A 16,761-nucleotide genomic window follows, 5' to 3' on the forward strand; every position below is an offset into this window, starting at 1 on the left:
ATATTTAATCACGATTAATGTCGCGACAGTCATAGTTAACTCGTGATTAATCGCAATTTAATCGCACATTTTTGTCACATAAAAAACCATTGTAATTCTCTTATCAGCATAAAAAAGTGAATGGGCTTGCTTTGTACCAATGTTTTTTTTTTATTGCAAAGCATAACACGTCTTGACACAGCCACTGCAAAGTGAAACCTAAGCTGAGCACCGGCGCGGGGCTAGCAAGAGAACCATGAGTGAAATGATCTACTGTTTGAGTTAGTCTACAACTAAAGAGAGATAGGTTACACAGTGACGGTAGGCTTGACATGCTTGATTATAATATAAAGTGCACTATTATATTAAGTTTAAGTTGTTCGTTGATAAATATTGCATTGAATCTGATCTTTACTGTTTCAGCTCACTTAACACATTTTGTACTTTCACACTTTCTGCCTGTTGATGCGTCGCGCTGTCCAATCAGAGGTGGCTAAATTTGCATATTACAGGAAGGATTTCTGGGATAGCATTGAGTTTACAGTTCAGAGGGATCTGGCTTCTTTAGACGCTGTCTTCTTAAAACTGAATGAATATTTAAAAAGAGCCAAATTAGCCAGTCTTTTGAACGGCTTTTTTCAAAGAACGGATCACAAAGATGCGGATCCCATCAAAGAGCCATAAATCCCATCTCTACTAGCGCGCCCTGCCCGCGCTGGTTCTTTGGGGGGGGCAGAGGGCTCTGGCTGTGCGGGGCATTACAGTCGAGCTGCTATCGGTTTTCTAACCAAAGTCTCTGTTCCAAGTTCCTGGCAGTTTCAAAAGCTTATGAAAAACCTACATCATGCCACAGAGCGTTAATCTCGCGATGAAAAAATTATCGCCGTTAAAATTGAGTCAAGTTAACGCGTTAATAACGCGACATTTTTGACAGCACTAATATATATATATATATATATATATATATATATATACACACACACAGTGGGGCAAAAAAGTATTTAGTCAGCCACCAATTGTGCAAGTTCTCCCACTTAAAAAGATGAGAGAGGCCTGTAATTTTCATCATAGGTACACTTCAACAATGAGAGACAGAATGGGGGGAAAGAATCCAGGAAATCACATTGTAGGATTTTTAATGAATTAATTGGTAAATTCCTCGGTAAAATAAGTATTTGGTCACCTACAAACAAGCAAGATTTCTGGCTCTCACAGACCTGTAACTTCTTCTTTAAGAGGCTCCTCTGTCCTCCACTCGTTACCTGTATTAATGGCACCTGTTTGAACTCGTTATCAGTATAAAAGACACCTGTCCACAACCTCAAACAGTCACACTCCAAACTCCACTATGGCCAAGACCAAAGAGCTGTCAAAGGACACCAGAAACAAAATTGTAGACCTGCACCAGGCTGGGAAGACTGAATCTGCAATAGGCAAGCAGCTTGGTGTGAAGAAATCAACTGTGGGAGCAATTATTAGAAAATGGAAGGCATACAAGACCACTGATAATCTCCCTTGATCTGGGGCTCCACGCAAGATCTCACCCCGTGGGGTCAACATAGTGGGGTCGACCTAGTGAATGACCTGCAGAGAGCTGGGACCAAAGTAACAAAGGCTATCAGTAACACACTACTCCGCCAGGGACTCAAATCCTGCAGTGCCAGACGTGTCCCCCTGCTTAAGCCAGTACATGTCCAGGCCCGTCTGAAGTTTGCTAGAGAGCATTTGGATGATCCAGAAGAGGATTGGGAGAATGTCATATGGTCAGATGAAACCAAAATAGAACTTTTTGGTAAAAACTCAACTTGTGTTTGGAGGAGAAAGAATGCTGAGTTGCATCCAAAGAACACCATACCTACTGTGAAGCATGGGGGTGGAAACATCATGCTTTGGGGCTGTTTTTCTGCAAAGGGACCAGGACGACTGAGCCGTGTAAAGGAAAGAACGAATGGGGCCATGTGTCGTGAGATTTTGAGTGAAAACCTCCTTCCATCAGCAAGGACATTGAAGATGAAACGTGGTTGGGTCTTTCAGCATGACAATGATCCCAAACACACCGCCCGAGCAACGAAGGAGTGGCTTCGTAAGAAGCATTTCAAGGTCCTGGAGTGGCCTAGCCAGTCTCCAGATCTCAACCCCATAGAAAATCTTTGGAGGGAGTTGAAAGTCCGTGTTGCCCAGCGACAGCCCCAAAACATCACTGCTCTAGAGGAGATCTGCATGGAGGAATGGGCCAAAATACCAGCAACAGTGTGTGAAAACCTTGTGAAGACTTACAGAAAACGTTTGACCTCTGTCATTGCCAACAAAGGGTATATAACAAAGTATTGAGATGAACTTTTGTTATTGACCAAATACTTATTTTCCACCATAATTTGCAAATAAATTCTTTAAAAATCAGACAGACAATGTGATTTTTCTCATTTTGTCTCTCATAGTTGAGGAATACCTATGATGAAAATTACAGGCCTCTCTCATCTTTTTAAGTGGGAGAACTTGCACAATTGGTGACTGACTAAATACTTTTCTGCCCCACTGTGTGTGTGATATATATATATATATATATATATATATATATATATATATATATATATATATATATATATATATATATATGCACCAGTATCAAAAGTTCTACGTTTCTCTGCTGATGGAAAACTTCCATATAAATACTTACTGTAATAGTAATATGCTAACGTAGCGCTTTATATGAAATCACCGACTCTTGCGATATTTATAATTGATCAGTAGCTTTTGGCTTCCAAAATATAGTGTTAATAAATTGTAGCACAATTTTGTTCCTCAGTACAAAAGTTCTACATTTCTCTGCGGAGCTAAAATAGCCAGAGTGGTATAGAGCAAAACTACCTCAGAGTAGCTTTGTTACTGTTATGACGTCAAATTAATTAGCATGCTGCATTCAAATGATGCATTTATCTTTACAAGAAGTCTCCAGATTTTCTGGATTTTTTTTCTCATTTTGTCTCTCATAGTTGAAGTGTACCTATGATGAAAATTACAGGCCTCTCTCATCTTTTTAAGTGGGAGAACTTGCACAATTGGTGACTGACTAAATACTTTTTTGCCCCACTATATATATATATATATATATATATATATATATATATATATATATATATATATATATATATATATATATATATACACACACAGAATTATGTTAACACTAATGGATTATTTTTCTCCTGCAGATAGACATACGTCATGGGTGACAGATTAAATGGTACTGTTGCTCGCTGGTTTTTGTGTGTTGAACAGGTTGAGACTGTCCTGTAAATCATCTTGCACATATGATGTATGTTTTGTGAATAAATGGTTTCTACCATTTAAGTGTTAACATAATTTTGACTAACCCTGTATATATATTAGTGTGTGTGTGTGTGTGTGTGTGTGTGTGTGTGTGTATAAAACACTTACTAGTCCATAGTACAAGCTACTATTTGCAAATATGATGATTGACATCATGTATGTACACATTGCAGATTTCAGAATTTATTTTTGTTTACAGTGCCATCCTGTGAGACAAAGAAAGATTCACATAATTCATCTTGCCAGATTTTGTACACGTATTTATGTCTTTGCACAGACAAGAGACACAATCTCTTATGCATCAGAAGCTATGTATACGGTATGATACATATGTCAAAAGGTTTGTGGATACCTGACCTTCACACCCATATCTAAGCCTTCTGAACCAGCTAAAACAGAAAGGTGCCAGCATTAACTTTTTCACCAGTTTATGCTTCAGTAGCCCTTCTGTGGGATTGAACCATATAAGCTAGCCTTCGTGCCCCATGCGAATCAATGAGCCTTCGACACCCATGACCTTGTCGCTGGTTCACTGGTTGTCCTTCCTTGGTCCACTTTTGGTAGGTACTACCCACTGCATACCAGGAACACCCCACAAGATGTTGCATTTTGGAGATGCTCAGACCTAGTCATCTATCCATCACAATTTGGCCCTTGTCAAAGTCGCTCAGATCCTTACGCTTACCCATTTTTCCTGCTTCCAACACATCACAACTTTGAGAACTGACTGTCCTCTTGCTGCCTAATATATCCTACCCATTGACAGGTGCCATTGTAATGAGATAATCAGTGTTATTCACCTCACCTGTCAGTGGTCATAACATGTCTTAGACGTAGGCCAATCACCTACAACCTTGATGAAACAGAATGGACCTACCTAACAGCTCAGGACTTTTCTTGTTGTACCTATTAATTACAAGCAACATCTTTACAGAAATATGGTTAAGAAACTTAAGGTAGCTTCAATACCTTCATTAGTTTCAAAGCTACTCTGAATGAGAGCAGCTGCCAAATGATTAAACATAAATGTAAACGCTCTTTTAAAGGTGCTCATGTGTTTGCACCAAGCACAAATTTGTCTCATGTAAAGTGTCTGTACATCTCATTGATTTTTTTTCTAGCTGAATCAGTCATCTGTATCAGTCATCCAACTACACTGTGTCATAAAAATTAAACATTTGAAAATATTGGGATGTCTTCAATCATTATGGAGTGAGATTGGAAAGTTGTAAGATCTTGTTTACTTTCTAATTTGACTGGATCATCAGTGCCAACACTTGACTCTGACTGAGCTTCTGATAAGGAATTTGTCAGAAACAGCAAAGCAGGCTGGGAATCTAGTGGAGAACCCCCAGCTTATGTGACTTAACTGAAGAATCACTTTTCTTTCAGACAAGGCCAGCAAGTTTATGGAAAATATCAAACCAGCCTGCAGTTGAACTCTGTTGGCATTGCTGTATGAAAAGCAATCATGCCAGCGAAGTGAGCACTAAGCTGGATCTAGATTAATTCAAGATGTTTCCTAAGTGGCTATTCTGATATTTCTGCTACCGCTGAAGTATATGATTTTTAAATTGATGCTTCCTATTTATACTTAAATAAAAAGGATTATCCACAGAAATGTATTTTCTGTTGACACACCACTGGGCTACTCCTGAAGACAGATTTGATTTGATTCAACTCAGTTTGGATGTAGGATCTGTTCAAATGTAGGTTCAGCAATTTTTAAGTAAGAATGCATTTTGTAGTATTTGGCAGTTCTCTACACGTGAAATCCAGGCTCTGAAAATGGGAGATTTAAAATAAAAATTGTGGACCATCAACAGCCAAGCTATCAGGACTTCTTCCACATGTTCCTATTGGAATGGCCTAGTCTGTCTAGGAATGCCTTTCACAAGCCTGACTCCCACCCTTGCCTTCATCTTCCAGGTAGTGAGCCCCAAACTAAGCCCAACCAGGTTATGTAAGAGACCCAGTCACCAGATTCTCACTTGCGGACAACTACCCCCAGGCCTGGCTCCAATGATGGGTCTTGGTAACCCTAATCTGTACCAAGTACGTTTGTCTTTTTGTACCTTTCATTGAGTTTGTTTTGTCTGAATTCTTCCCTCACATCTCTTCACCAAAGGTGGCCCAATTAGGACCATTAAGCTTCTGCTAACAAAGCCAAAATAACCAAAGTTACATAAACCCCTTCAACATGACAAGGTCTTCACCCATGAAAGTGACAAGAATCATTCCTTTAGTGCATTAGCATTCAAGTATTTTTCCCTAAGCTGCTCCTGAGCAAGTGGTTTGTTGGATGAAGGGAAGGTCTGTTGATATCTACACTCTCAAAGAAAAGGTACAAAATGTACAAATGCTTATACCCCCAGTAGTACATCTTTTATCTTGTTCCTTTTAGAGCAACATCTTTAAGGTACATCACTGGAACTAAAGGGCATATATGGTATCTTCAGGGTATGTTTGCACTGCTTTTATCAAAAGTATCAGTATAGTACAATTTTTTTCTGATTACCTGAGCAATGAATGAATCTTGGTACCTGCAAACATCGTTTTCCCAATCACTGTAGAATCTCTTTTTGATTCTGCCGGTGCTGCAAAACCATTTTTCATCACCAGGGTCTAGTCTGAAGGTCACATAACTGGCATCTTAAGTCATCCAGAAGAAGATAGACTGTCTGAAGTTCTGTTACACCACTGACAGCACAGGTGAACACTTACACCAGAGGTGTGTTCTAAATAAACCTGTCATTTCTGCAAATCAAGATGGATTCGCTGATACCCAGGTTAACAGCATTTGGAGTTCATAGTCCTCGCACTCATGTGAACATATACACCCACACACATTAGATAGACTCTAAATGTCATGTGGAACAAGGCACTCTTAATCAACTTGATATTGACAGCCAGTAAAGTAGGTTGATGTATTGTGTATTGATGCTTGGTGTCCTTCTGAGCAACTAGGGGCTGACATTATTACAAGGTGACAGGACAGCAAAGGCCAGAAAGACACCAATATTGAAAATACTTATGCAGGACATTATGAATGATATTCAAAACAGGCTGGAATTCATGAAATATGCATATAATATACTATATTAGTGCTGATAAATCAAATGGTAAAGTCAGTTAGGTGAAGGACTTTTTCAGAGGGTTCTCTGGACTCACATGTGCATACACTCGCACATACGTGTGCGCGCGCACACACACTCTGCTATGTGATATCTGTCTGTTGGATGTGTGCTGATCTCTCACATCCAGAAGGCAGCTCCAGAGCTTGTTTCATCATGCCTTTATAAAGATATTCAGAGCAGAAATAACCCACTGCATTGTGCTTCACTTTTTTTCGTGGATAGTTCAATTATAACAGGAGCAGGGCTCTGGACACAACCCAAGAGAATAACACACACATTTTACTTTGCTGAAAAGTTTAGAAGAAGAACACTGAGGCCTAATTATAAGATTTAGCATCAAGCACTACACACTAAAGTTTACAGTGTGAATTAATGGCAGTCTGTAGAATGTAACGTTACAACAGTGTGACAGGAAAGATGATATGAAAAGATATGTTTTTGAAGCCAGAATTTCAGGACACTCATTGGGTTAGCCTAATATATATATATATATATATATATATATATATATATATATATATAATCTCATTATCTCTAGCTGCTTTATCCTGTTCTACTGGGTCGCAGGCAAGCTGGAGCCTATCCCAGCTGACTATGGGCGAAAGGCAGGGTACACCCTGGACAAGTCACCAGGTCATCTCAGGGCTGACACATAGACAACCATTCACACCTACAGTCAATTTAGAGTCACCAGTTAACCTAACCTGCATGTCTTTGAACTGTGGGGGAAACCGGAGCACCCAGAGGAAACCCACACGGACATGGGGAGAACATGTAAACTCCGCACAGAAAGGCCCTCGCCGGCCACGGGGCTCGAACCCAGAACTTCTTGCTGTGAGGCGACAGCGCTAACCACTACACCACCGTGCCACCCTATATTACACACACACACACACACACACACACACACACACACACACAGTGGTGCTTGAAAATTTGTGAACCCTTTAGAATTTTCTATATTTCTGCATAAATATGACCTAAAACATCATCATATTTCCACACAAATCCTAAAAGTAGATAAAGAGAACCCAGTTAAACAAATGAGACAAAAATATTATACTTGGTAATTTATTTATTGAGGAAAATGATCCAATATTACATATCTGTGAGTGGCAAAAGTATGTGAACCTTTGCTTTCAGTATCTGGTGTGACCCCCTTGTGCAGCAATAACTGCAACTAAACATTTCCGGTAACTGTTGATCAGTCCTGCACACCAGCTTGGAGGAATTTTAGACAATTCCTCCTGACAGAACAGCTTCAACTCTGGGATGTTGGTGGGTTTCCTCACATGAACTGCTCATTTTAAGTCCTTCCACAACATTTCGATTGGATTAAGGTCAGGACTTTGACTTGGCCATTCCAAAACATTAACTTTATTCTTCTGTAACCATTCTTTGGTGGAATGACTTGTGTGCTGAGGGTCATTGTCTTGCTGCATGACCCACCTTCTCTTGAGATTCAGTTCATGGACAGATGTCCTGACATTTTCCTTTAGAATTTGCTGGTACAGTATAATTCAGAATTCATTTTTCCATCAATGATGGCAAGCTGTCCTGGCCCAGATGCAGCAAAACAGGCCCAAACCATGATACTACCATCACCGTGTTTCACAGATGGGATAAGGTTCTTATGCTGGAATGCAGTGTTTTCCTTTCTCCAAATATAACGCTTCTCATTTAAACCAAAAAGCTCTATTTTGGTCTTATCTGTCCACAAAACTTTTTTTCCAATAGCCTTCTGGCTTGTCCATATGATCTTTAGCAAACTGGAGATGAGCAGCAATGTTCTTTTTGGAGAGCAGTGGCTTTCTCCTTGCAACTTTGCCATGCACACCATTGTTGTTGAGTGTTCTCCTGATGGTGGACTCATGAACATTAGCATTAGCCAATGTGAGAGAGGCCTTCAGTTGCTTAGAAGTTACCCTGGGGTCCTTTGTGACCTCGCCAACTATTACAAGCCTTGCTCTTGGAGTGATCTTTGTTGGTCAACCACTCCTGGGAAGGGTAACAATGGTCTTGAATTTCCTCCATTTGTATACAATCTGTCTGACTGTAGATTGGTGTAGTCCAAACTCTTTAGAGATGGTTTTGTAACCTTTTCCAGCCTGAAGAGCATCAGCAGCGCTTTTTCTGAGATCCTCAGAAATCTCCTTTGTTCATGCCATGATACACTTCCACAAACATGTGTTGTGAAGATCAGATTTTGATAGATCCCTGTTCTTTAAATAAAAAAGGGTGCCCACTCACACTTGATTGTCATCCCATTGATTGAAAACACCCGACTCTAATTTCACCTTCAAATTAACTGCGAATCCTAGAGGTTCACATACTTTTGCCACTCAGAGATATGTAATATTGGATCATTTTCCTCAATAAATACTTTTAGGACTTGTGTGAAAATCTGATGATGTTTTAGGTCATATTTATGCAGAAATATAGAGAATTCTAAAGGGTTCACGAACTTTCAAGCACCACTATATATATCAAAGTCCCTTCCCATGCCATGTGGTGCGTAGTGCAACGCCGATCTCCATTTCCGTAGCCCTCGGCCTCTCGCCTATTACATAGCTGGGGTTATGGGGGGGGGGGGGGGCTAGTCCTCTGGTAACCGACTCTCCAATTGCATCTGTATTGCAGCATGCCTTGCCAGACTGCAGTAGGTACCAGTTATATATATATATGGGGTGTAAGGGAGGGGTAGGACGTCTGGTGGGGAAATGTCATGCTAATGTCATGCTCATTAGAGTAGCTCCTGGCTTCCTGCTCTCACCTGTGGCTCCTAGTAGCTGTTTGCATGCAACAGTGGCCACACCCCAGGCAACGGCTTTGACTGGCTGGCAAAACCAAGTGAGAGTAGTCGTTGGGTCTGAAACCCTCGCTGAGTTAGGCATTGTCTATCCTTAGCATGTGAAGTCTGGCTCCAGTGGAATGGGCAGATGAGACCATAAATGGGGTCCAATGGCTAGAAAAGCAGTTCCAGCAGGCGCTGTGAAGCGCTTCAGAGCACGATGAGACACAAAGGAGTCCTGGTCATCCACTGCAGCAGAAGAGGTCTCCAGATGTAATGGTTCTTCGTGCCACTGGGTCAAGGTTTCTTCTGCCAAGAGAGTGGGATTGCCTCTGTGCAATGGCTCTTCCACTTTAATCAAATTCACGCACAGGTGTCTGTGCTACCCATCCCCCAACTTCCAACACCATTGTGACGCTTGTGGGCACCTGTGTGTTTCCAGCTTCGGGCTGCCAAACCACATGCGATCTCATCACTGAATGCACAGACTACATCATCCTCGGAGCCCGACGGACTACCAAGATATATATGTGTGGCAGTGGGGGCGTGGTCAAGCATCGGTCTGTGACCGGAGGGCGGAGTCAGAGAAGGTAAGTGGCAGAATCACTGCACCTGAGGTTGATTAATGTGTTTGTGTGTCTTCCCCAGTGACCGCGCCCTATTTAAGGAGGAGAGCGAGAGCAGAGTGGGCTCTCTCCTGACAAGAACACATGTGTGTGTGGCGTGTGTGTATGGATATATAAGTAAACGTGTAGAAGCTGAAAAGCGGACAATAAAAGACTTACTGAGAACTCAGTACTGGCCTGCCGTGCTTCTGTGCTTCACCCACCTAGAACACTTGCTACAATATGCAAAGCCATTTTCCAATTTCTACTGATGCCAATTATGAGTGTGTTGTATAAAACAGTTGGTCTTCTGAGCATGATAGGCTCCTTATTAGTGAAGTACAGCCAGCTAGTTTGGAAAGAAGCAATAGCAGGCATCATGTTGTGCACCAAGTGCGCTATGACCTTCTGGATGAAAATGCAATGTGTTTTATTTATATATATATATATATATATATATATATATATATATATATATATATGGGCGGCACGGTGGTGTAGTGGTTAGCGCTGTCGCCTCACAGCAAGAAGGTCCGGGTTCGAGCCCCGCGGCCGGCGAGGGCCTTTCTGTGTGGAGTTTGCATGTTCTCCCCGTGTCCGCGTGGGTTTCCTCCGGGTGCTCCGGTTTCCCCCACAGTCCAAAGACATGCAGGTTAGGTTAACTGGTGACTCTAAATTGACCGTAGGTGTGAATGTGAGTGTGAATGGTTGTCTGTGTCTATGTGTCAGCCCTGTGATGACCTGGCAACTTGTCCAGGGTGTACCCCGCCTTTCGCCCGTAGTCAGCTGGGATAGGCTCCAGCTTGCCTGCGACCCTGTAGAACAGGATAAAGCGGCTAGAGATAATGAGATTATATATATATATATATATATATATATATGGAGTTTTACATGTTCCTCAGAGTTCCTTGATTTCCTTCCACTTTCCAAAGACATGCCAGTACTGTAGGTTGACTGGCTAGAATGAATTGCCTCTTGGCATGAACTAGTGTGTAAATGTGTGTGAATGTGAGCTACAAGGCTCCGTCCAGGATGTATTCCCACCTCATTCCCACCTCAATCGATTATAGATCCATCACAACCCTGACGAGAATAAAGAAGTTGCTGAATTTGATCTTGGTTGTGCAAGCTAAAGAATTTTTGAAGTCAAATCAGGGCATTTATTTCAGAATGTTATCTGATCTAACCTCAGACCCCCCCCCCCCCCCCCCCCCCCAGTATGTGACTTATCTTAATTTTCCCTCAGTTTATTTTTAGCCAACTTTCTATTAAAACTTAGTGCAATATATTATATAATGCAGCATTGCACTTCTCATCCAGAAGGTCAGAACGCACTTGGTGCACAGATGCCTGCTACTGCTTCTTTCTGAACTAGCTGGCTGTACTTCACTAATAAGGAGCCTATCATACTCAGAAGACCAACTGTTTTATGCAACACACTCATAATTGGCATCAGTGGAAATTGGAAAATGGCTTTGCAACCAAAGACTTCATAATGAGCCACAATGCAACTGGATCACGTCAAGATACATGGTAACTATTTGATAAATATTGGATTATTATTTTAAATGTAAACATGGCTACAAAGGTATGTGTGATGCACATTGTTGCTGAAACTGAATTGCTGCTGTCCAACATGGCTCATCTTTTTGCAAGAATCACTTTCCTGCAGCATATTGATCTTCTTTAACCACCCTCAGTATGCCTCTTAGTCAACCACTTGAGCCAAATTTGTTCCTGAGTTACTGCAAAATGGTACTCCAACTTCAAGGCAAAGACTCCAAATAATCACAGCAGTCTCAAGGAACATGAGTGACTGCTTATCATCACTACAATCTTTTATAAACTCTTTATTAAGCCGATAATGGGTAATAAATTACTTATAGTCTCTATAGTGGATAATACATTTGGTACAGGATGTACAATGGATAATGAACTGCCCTATATTACCCATACAAGTGTCCTACAATTTATATAATCTACAATGTATAATGAATGTTTCATTGGATGACAACTCTGAATAATAAACTGCTTTTCTGTAGCATTGCTGTTGCTGAATTCTCAAATCTGATTGGTCAGAAGGCCGTCCAGTTGGCAAGTCACAGGTTTATATGAAAGTGCTCGTTATCTAATATGTTATCATTTCTACAGTAACATCTTCAGAGAGATGTATGTCTGATGCTCCACCTAATCCAGAAAAATGTGTTTTTATTTAGCAAAGAAAAACATCTCGTGGTTAAGCTTTCAATAAGATGTTTAATATTTCTGGAAGGAGTCTCCAGTGTCAGTACTTTGTAACAGTCAAGAGGTTTTCCACCATGGGAAAGGCTTCAGGGTTGACTTTATGTTTTCTGTTTTTTCAGTAGCATGACATACTGTGGTTTATGTGTGTGTGTGTGTGTGTGTGTGTGTGTGTGTGTGTGTGTGTGTGTGTGTGTTGATAACTTCAACAGAGAAGAGAGAGGCTGGCGATGGAATGACTGTAACATACATAGGCACTATTATGTAATTCATAATAGGAATGAACCTTTTTCATTTTTCATGGATGAAAATTACAACATATTGTTCATTAATCATAAAATTAAAACACAACAGGACGTGCTGAAATTTGAAAATAGAGTCAAGTTTATGTCAGGCTACATCACACCACCTCAAAGTTGATTATTTTCCTATAGCAACACACCTATCATGCTGTATTCCTCTTATATGTAACCTAAACAACCTTACGTTTATCCTAGGTCAGAATCAATTGAACCAATGAGTACAAAGACTCACTACCCCCCCCCCCCCCCCACACACACACACTATAGACCCTTTTCAGTCACGTGACCTTCGTAAATGCGACCGCCATTTTGGACATGTAGTGGACTTCGGCTCGAATCGGTTTGAATGCGAGGAAGGCGACAAACGAAAAACATAAAAGAAAAAGGAGCGAGATGCAGAAAACACCTTCACTATCCAGCGACGTAGGGCATTTACAGGGCGAGCAGAGGGAGAGGTATTTGCAAAAATTGAGGTTAGCAGGCTTAGAGAACGACGTTTACCTGCTTCCACCAGGATTGTTCACTGACATACGGAAGTACACGAAGCCCTCGTCTTTACCTGACTTCGGCCCACATGATCTGTATACCTATGTCGTTAAAAACCCATCGCCATACACAGGTATTGATCTGAAAGCGTATAAGAGTTTGGATGCCTACAAATATTTTGTGTCAGGCTGGGTAACATGCCTACATCAGCGGGTCGTCCCTGGAGCCGGTGGTCGCCATCTTATTACAGCTAAGGTTTGTTCACATTTTCATTTACTTTCGGTCCTCAGGATAAACAAAATGTTATTAAATGTCATTGAAATAACTTAGTCTGTTGAGACATGGCCCGTTATAAATTTGCTGTTACCAGTCAATGACCAAGAACTGTATTATTAGGGTCGGTGTCTGTGTTGTAGCAGTGTACTAGCAGCTAGCTGTTAGCACTAGCTAATGTCAACAACATAGCTAGTATGTTACTGTAACAATGTTTACGTTCAGTCATTTGGATGACTGTTAAAACCTTTCAGTCTCAAGTTTTTCCTTTACTGTATTTACTAGTATACTGTAATTATGATCCGGCAGCTATTTACACCGGATCCAGTGTAAATAGCTGCCGGAGCCAACGTCCGAGGTTCCGGAGCGCGCTCTGGCTTGCTCCCCCTCAAATTAAGCCCTGTACAGGTAAATAGCTGCCGGAGCCAACGTCCGAGGTTCCGGAGCGCGCTCCGGAACCTTGGACGTTGGCTCCGGCAGCTATTTACACTGGATCCGGTGTAAATAGCTGCCGGATCATAATTACAGTAAACTAGTAAATACAGTAAAGGAAAGACTTGAGACTGAAAGGTTTTAACAGTCATCCAAATGACTGAACGTAAACATTGCTACAGTAACATACTAGCTACTATGTTGTTGACATTAGCTAGTCAACAATAGCTACTACAGAAGAACAAAGAGGTTACAATGGGTTATTTTAACCTATTTGGTTACACACTCGCCGCCACAGAATGTTAACAGCAATGTAATGCCTTTTCTGGCTAATTTTATTCATCTTACCTCCAACAAAGTGGTCACTACACAAGCATTGGTATGCCAAGGGCTGCCAATCTTTCCTGTTAATGGCCGCTATCCATCTTCTCCGTCGGGATCCGATAAAATGATAAACCTTGCCTTGTTTGTTGATGGTTACTACATCCAGGTGCACAACAATATAGTGGCATGATGGAAGTCTTGCTGAAAGTAAAAACTTTCTTTGCTGCCGTTCCTCAATGTTGGCTGTGGTAAACTACTGGTAGTACATGTCCAAAATGGTGGCCGCGTTTGTCGTGACGTCACGTGAAAAGGGTCTATAGCTATTCAACTGAATGAATAAAGCAAGCTGTGTACAAAAAATAAAACACTTTAATGATTGATACCTTTTTTTTAGTTAAGCAATGAGCCACAGAATGTTATCAAAAACACTGCAACGGGCCAAAGCCCCACTGTTAGTATGAATTGCCTTATAAAAAAAACAAAAAAACAAGAAACAAAACAAACAAATCATTCAAATACACAAATCCAAAACAAGAGGAATCACCCCTAACAAGGGCACACACAATAGGCCAGACCTGGGCATTTTACGTCCCACGGGCCACATCCGGCCCTTTGGTTCATTCTGACCGGCCCACGTAAGGCTAATTAGAAATTACAAAATAAACGTATTTTCTAATTTTACCTCATGCATGGACTGAATGTGCATTGCTTTTATTTTGAAGTTGTGTTCAACAAAAACGCAATGCGTGCGACATGAACATGACATGAAATCCCACGAAACCTAATCCCGTGATAACTACTTCTGTAATTTGTCCAGACTGACCACAAACTTCGCATCTCCACCTCAGACATTCAACCTGACTCTGATGCACTCGTTAAAGACCAACAGAGACCAGATTTCTCTCACTGAACAAATAAAAAACTGAAAAACACCAAATGAGGTGATTAGACTACAAATGTGGGCATCATTATTATAATATGATGTATCTTGCTTGATATTTGGAGTAGAAAGACAATGTTGTGATGTCTTTATTAACCCCGCCGACAGTAGTCGGAGGGGTTATTATTTTCACCTGCGTCTGTCTGTGTGTGTGTGTATCTGTCTGTCTGTCTGTCTGTGTGTCTGCAAGATATCTCAAGAACCAATGGATCGATTTGGACCAAATTTTGTACATGTGTTGCCAATCACCCAGGAAGGAAACCATTAAATTTTGGAGGTCAAAGGTCAAAGGTCAAGGTCATGGCAGAGCTTCGAAATTTTCGCCCAATGTATTTTAATAGGGAAAAGGCGGGGTTTGCACTCGTTAGAGTGTCCCTGTCTAGTTGTGTTTTGGGGTGAATGTGACTGAAAAAAATGGTACAAACGTTCACATTTTGTTAACCATTGTTTTGGGAAATTTGACTGAATAAATGACATTTTTTGTAAGGCAACCTCTTTTTTTCCATACTCTTACCAGTCTTAGCAGCTTGTAAAAACAATGTTATTTACTGCTTTATATAAAGAAATACAATTAATATTATGCAGAATTTAGTTCAGCCTTATGGTCCAGCCCTCCACAAAATTTTCTGTTTCTCATGTGGCCCCATGGAAAAAATAATTGCCCACCCCTGCAATAGGCTATAAAGGGCAAGGGGGAAGAAGACAAAAGGAGCCAGCCGGAGAAGAGAGCCTACAGGGGCGCAGCAAGATCATACACTACACTGCTAAACTACTGTATTCAGCTCAGCAATACACCACACTCAGGCAGCAAATGCACTACACCAGTAAACACTATAACTAAAGTAACTATGCACCACACTCGCCAAGCCCGAATGGCATAAGCTAGAAATAAGCCCTCACAACCCCTTGTGCTTCCCCGCCCCGGCTGACAAAAGTGGGAAAAGGGAATAGACCTCTCCAGATAAATATGCAAATAAGGAAATAAACAAATGAACTAAAAAGCGGAGGTGGTTTTACACACGCTTACAACACACTATGACAAGGCATTTCACTGTGGGCCTTCTGCTGATGGCGGTTAGACTACCCTAAAGGGCATTGAACAGGCCCACATTAGCTTTTAAAGTAAACTTTACAATGGGAAAAACAGTGGCTACAATAGGCTCCTGTTACTGTTGCGCTGGCGTCATACCATACAGGCAGGAACAGTCTTTAGCACAATTAACTTCTTACAATCCCCACTACGCATACCAGTAGACTATCCTTTTTCACTTAGACATCGTGTGAGTCAGGGAACTTTGGTGTTGTGTTGTTACTAGGGACTGCTATCACAGGCCAGGAAAACAGCCGGACTTGCTTGAATACTGCAAGGTAGATAAACACGAGTAAGCCTGTGTTCTATATTGATTAACGTAGCATAAACTGTGTTAAAAGATGTTTCCCTTACCTGCTCTACATTATATCACCGCCGGCAAATGCTGCACACCAACAGTGCTCTCACCACTGCTGCGCTGTTAGGTTTCAGGCAAAGAGTGGCCAGTGTTACAGGCTACCTGCATTTCCTCCTCACGTGAAACAATTGAACGTCAGATGACTCGCTAAACTCCGTTTCTACCTGTGTTCCTGATTAGGTGTGACTAGTTACATGGCTTGAAGGCTTCTCCCACTCCCACCCGTCACATATACTACAGCAATTTGCCAACAATTTTTTTTTCAATTAATGAATGATACAATGTACTGTATAAAATACTGTATAAAAAGCCCCTTATGGACCCTTTCATGCATCATAAACTGTTTAACAGTTGTACAGTATAGGATAAGCAACTTCTACATCCTAGAAAATATAATAAACAATTTATTTACTTTATAGAGTAAAATAAATGAATTTTTGGTCATGTATTATACTATTTATAGGTCCAGTCAG

The sequence above is a fragment of the Neoarius graeffei genome, chromosome 3 (genome assembly GCF_027579695.1).
Source record: "Neoarius graeffei isolate fNeoGra1 chromosome 3, fNeoGra1.pri, whole genome shotgun sequence".
Lineage (NCBI taxonomy): Eukaryota > Metazoa > Chordata > Actinopteri > Siluriformes > Ariidae > Neoarius > Neoarius graeffei.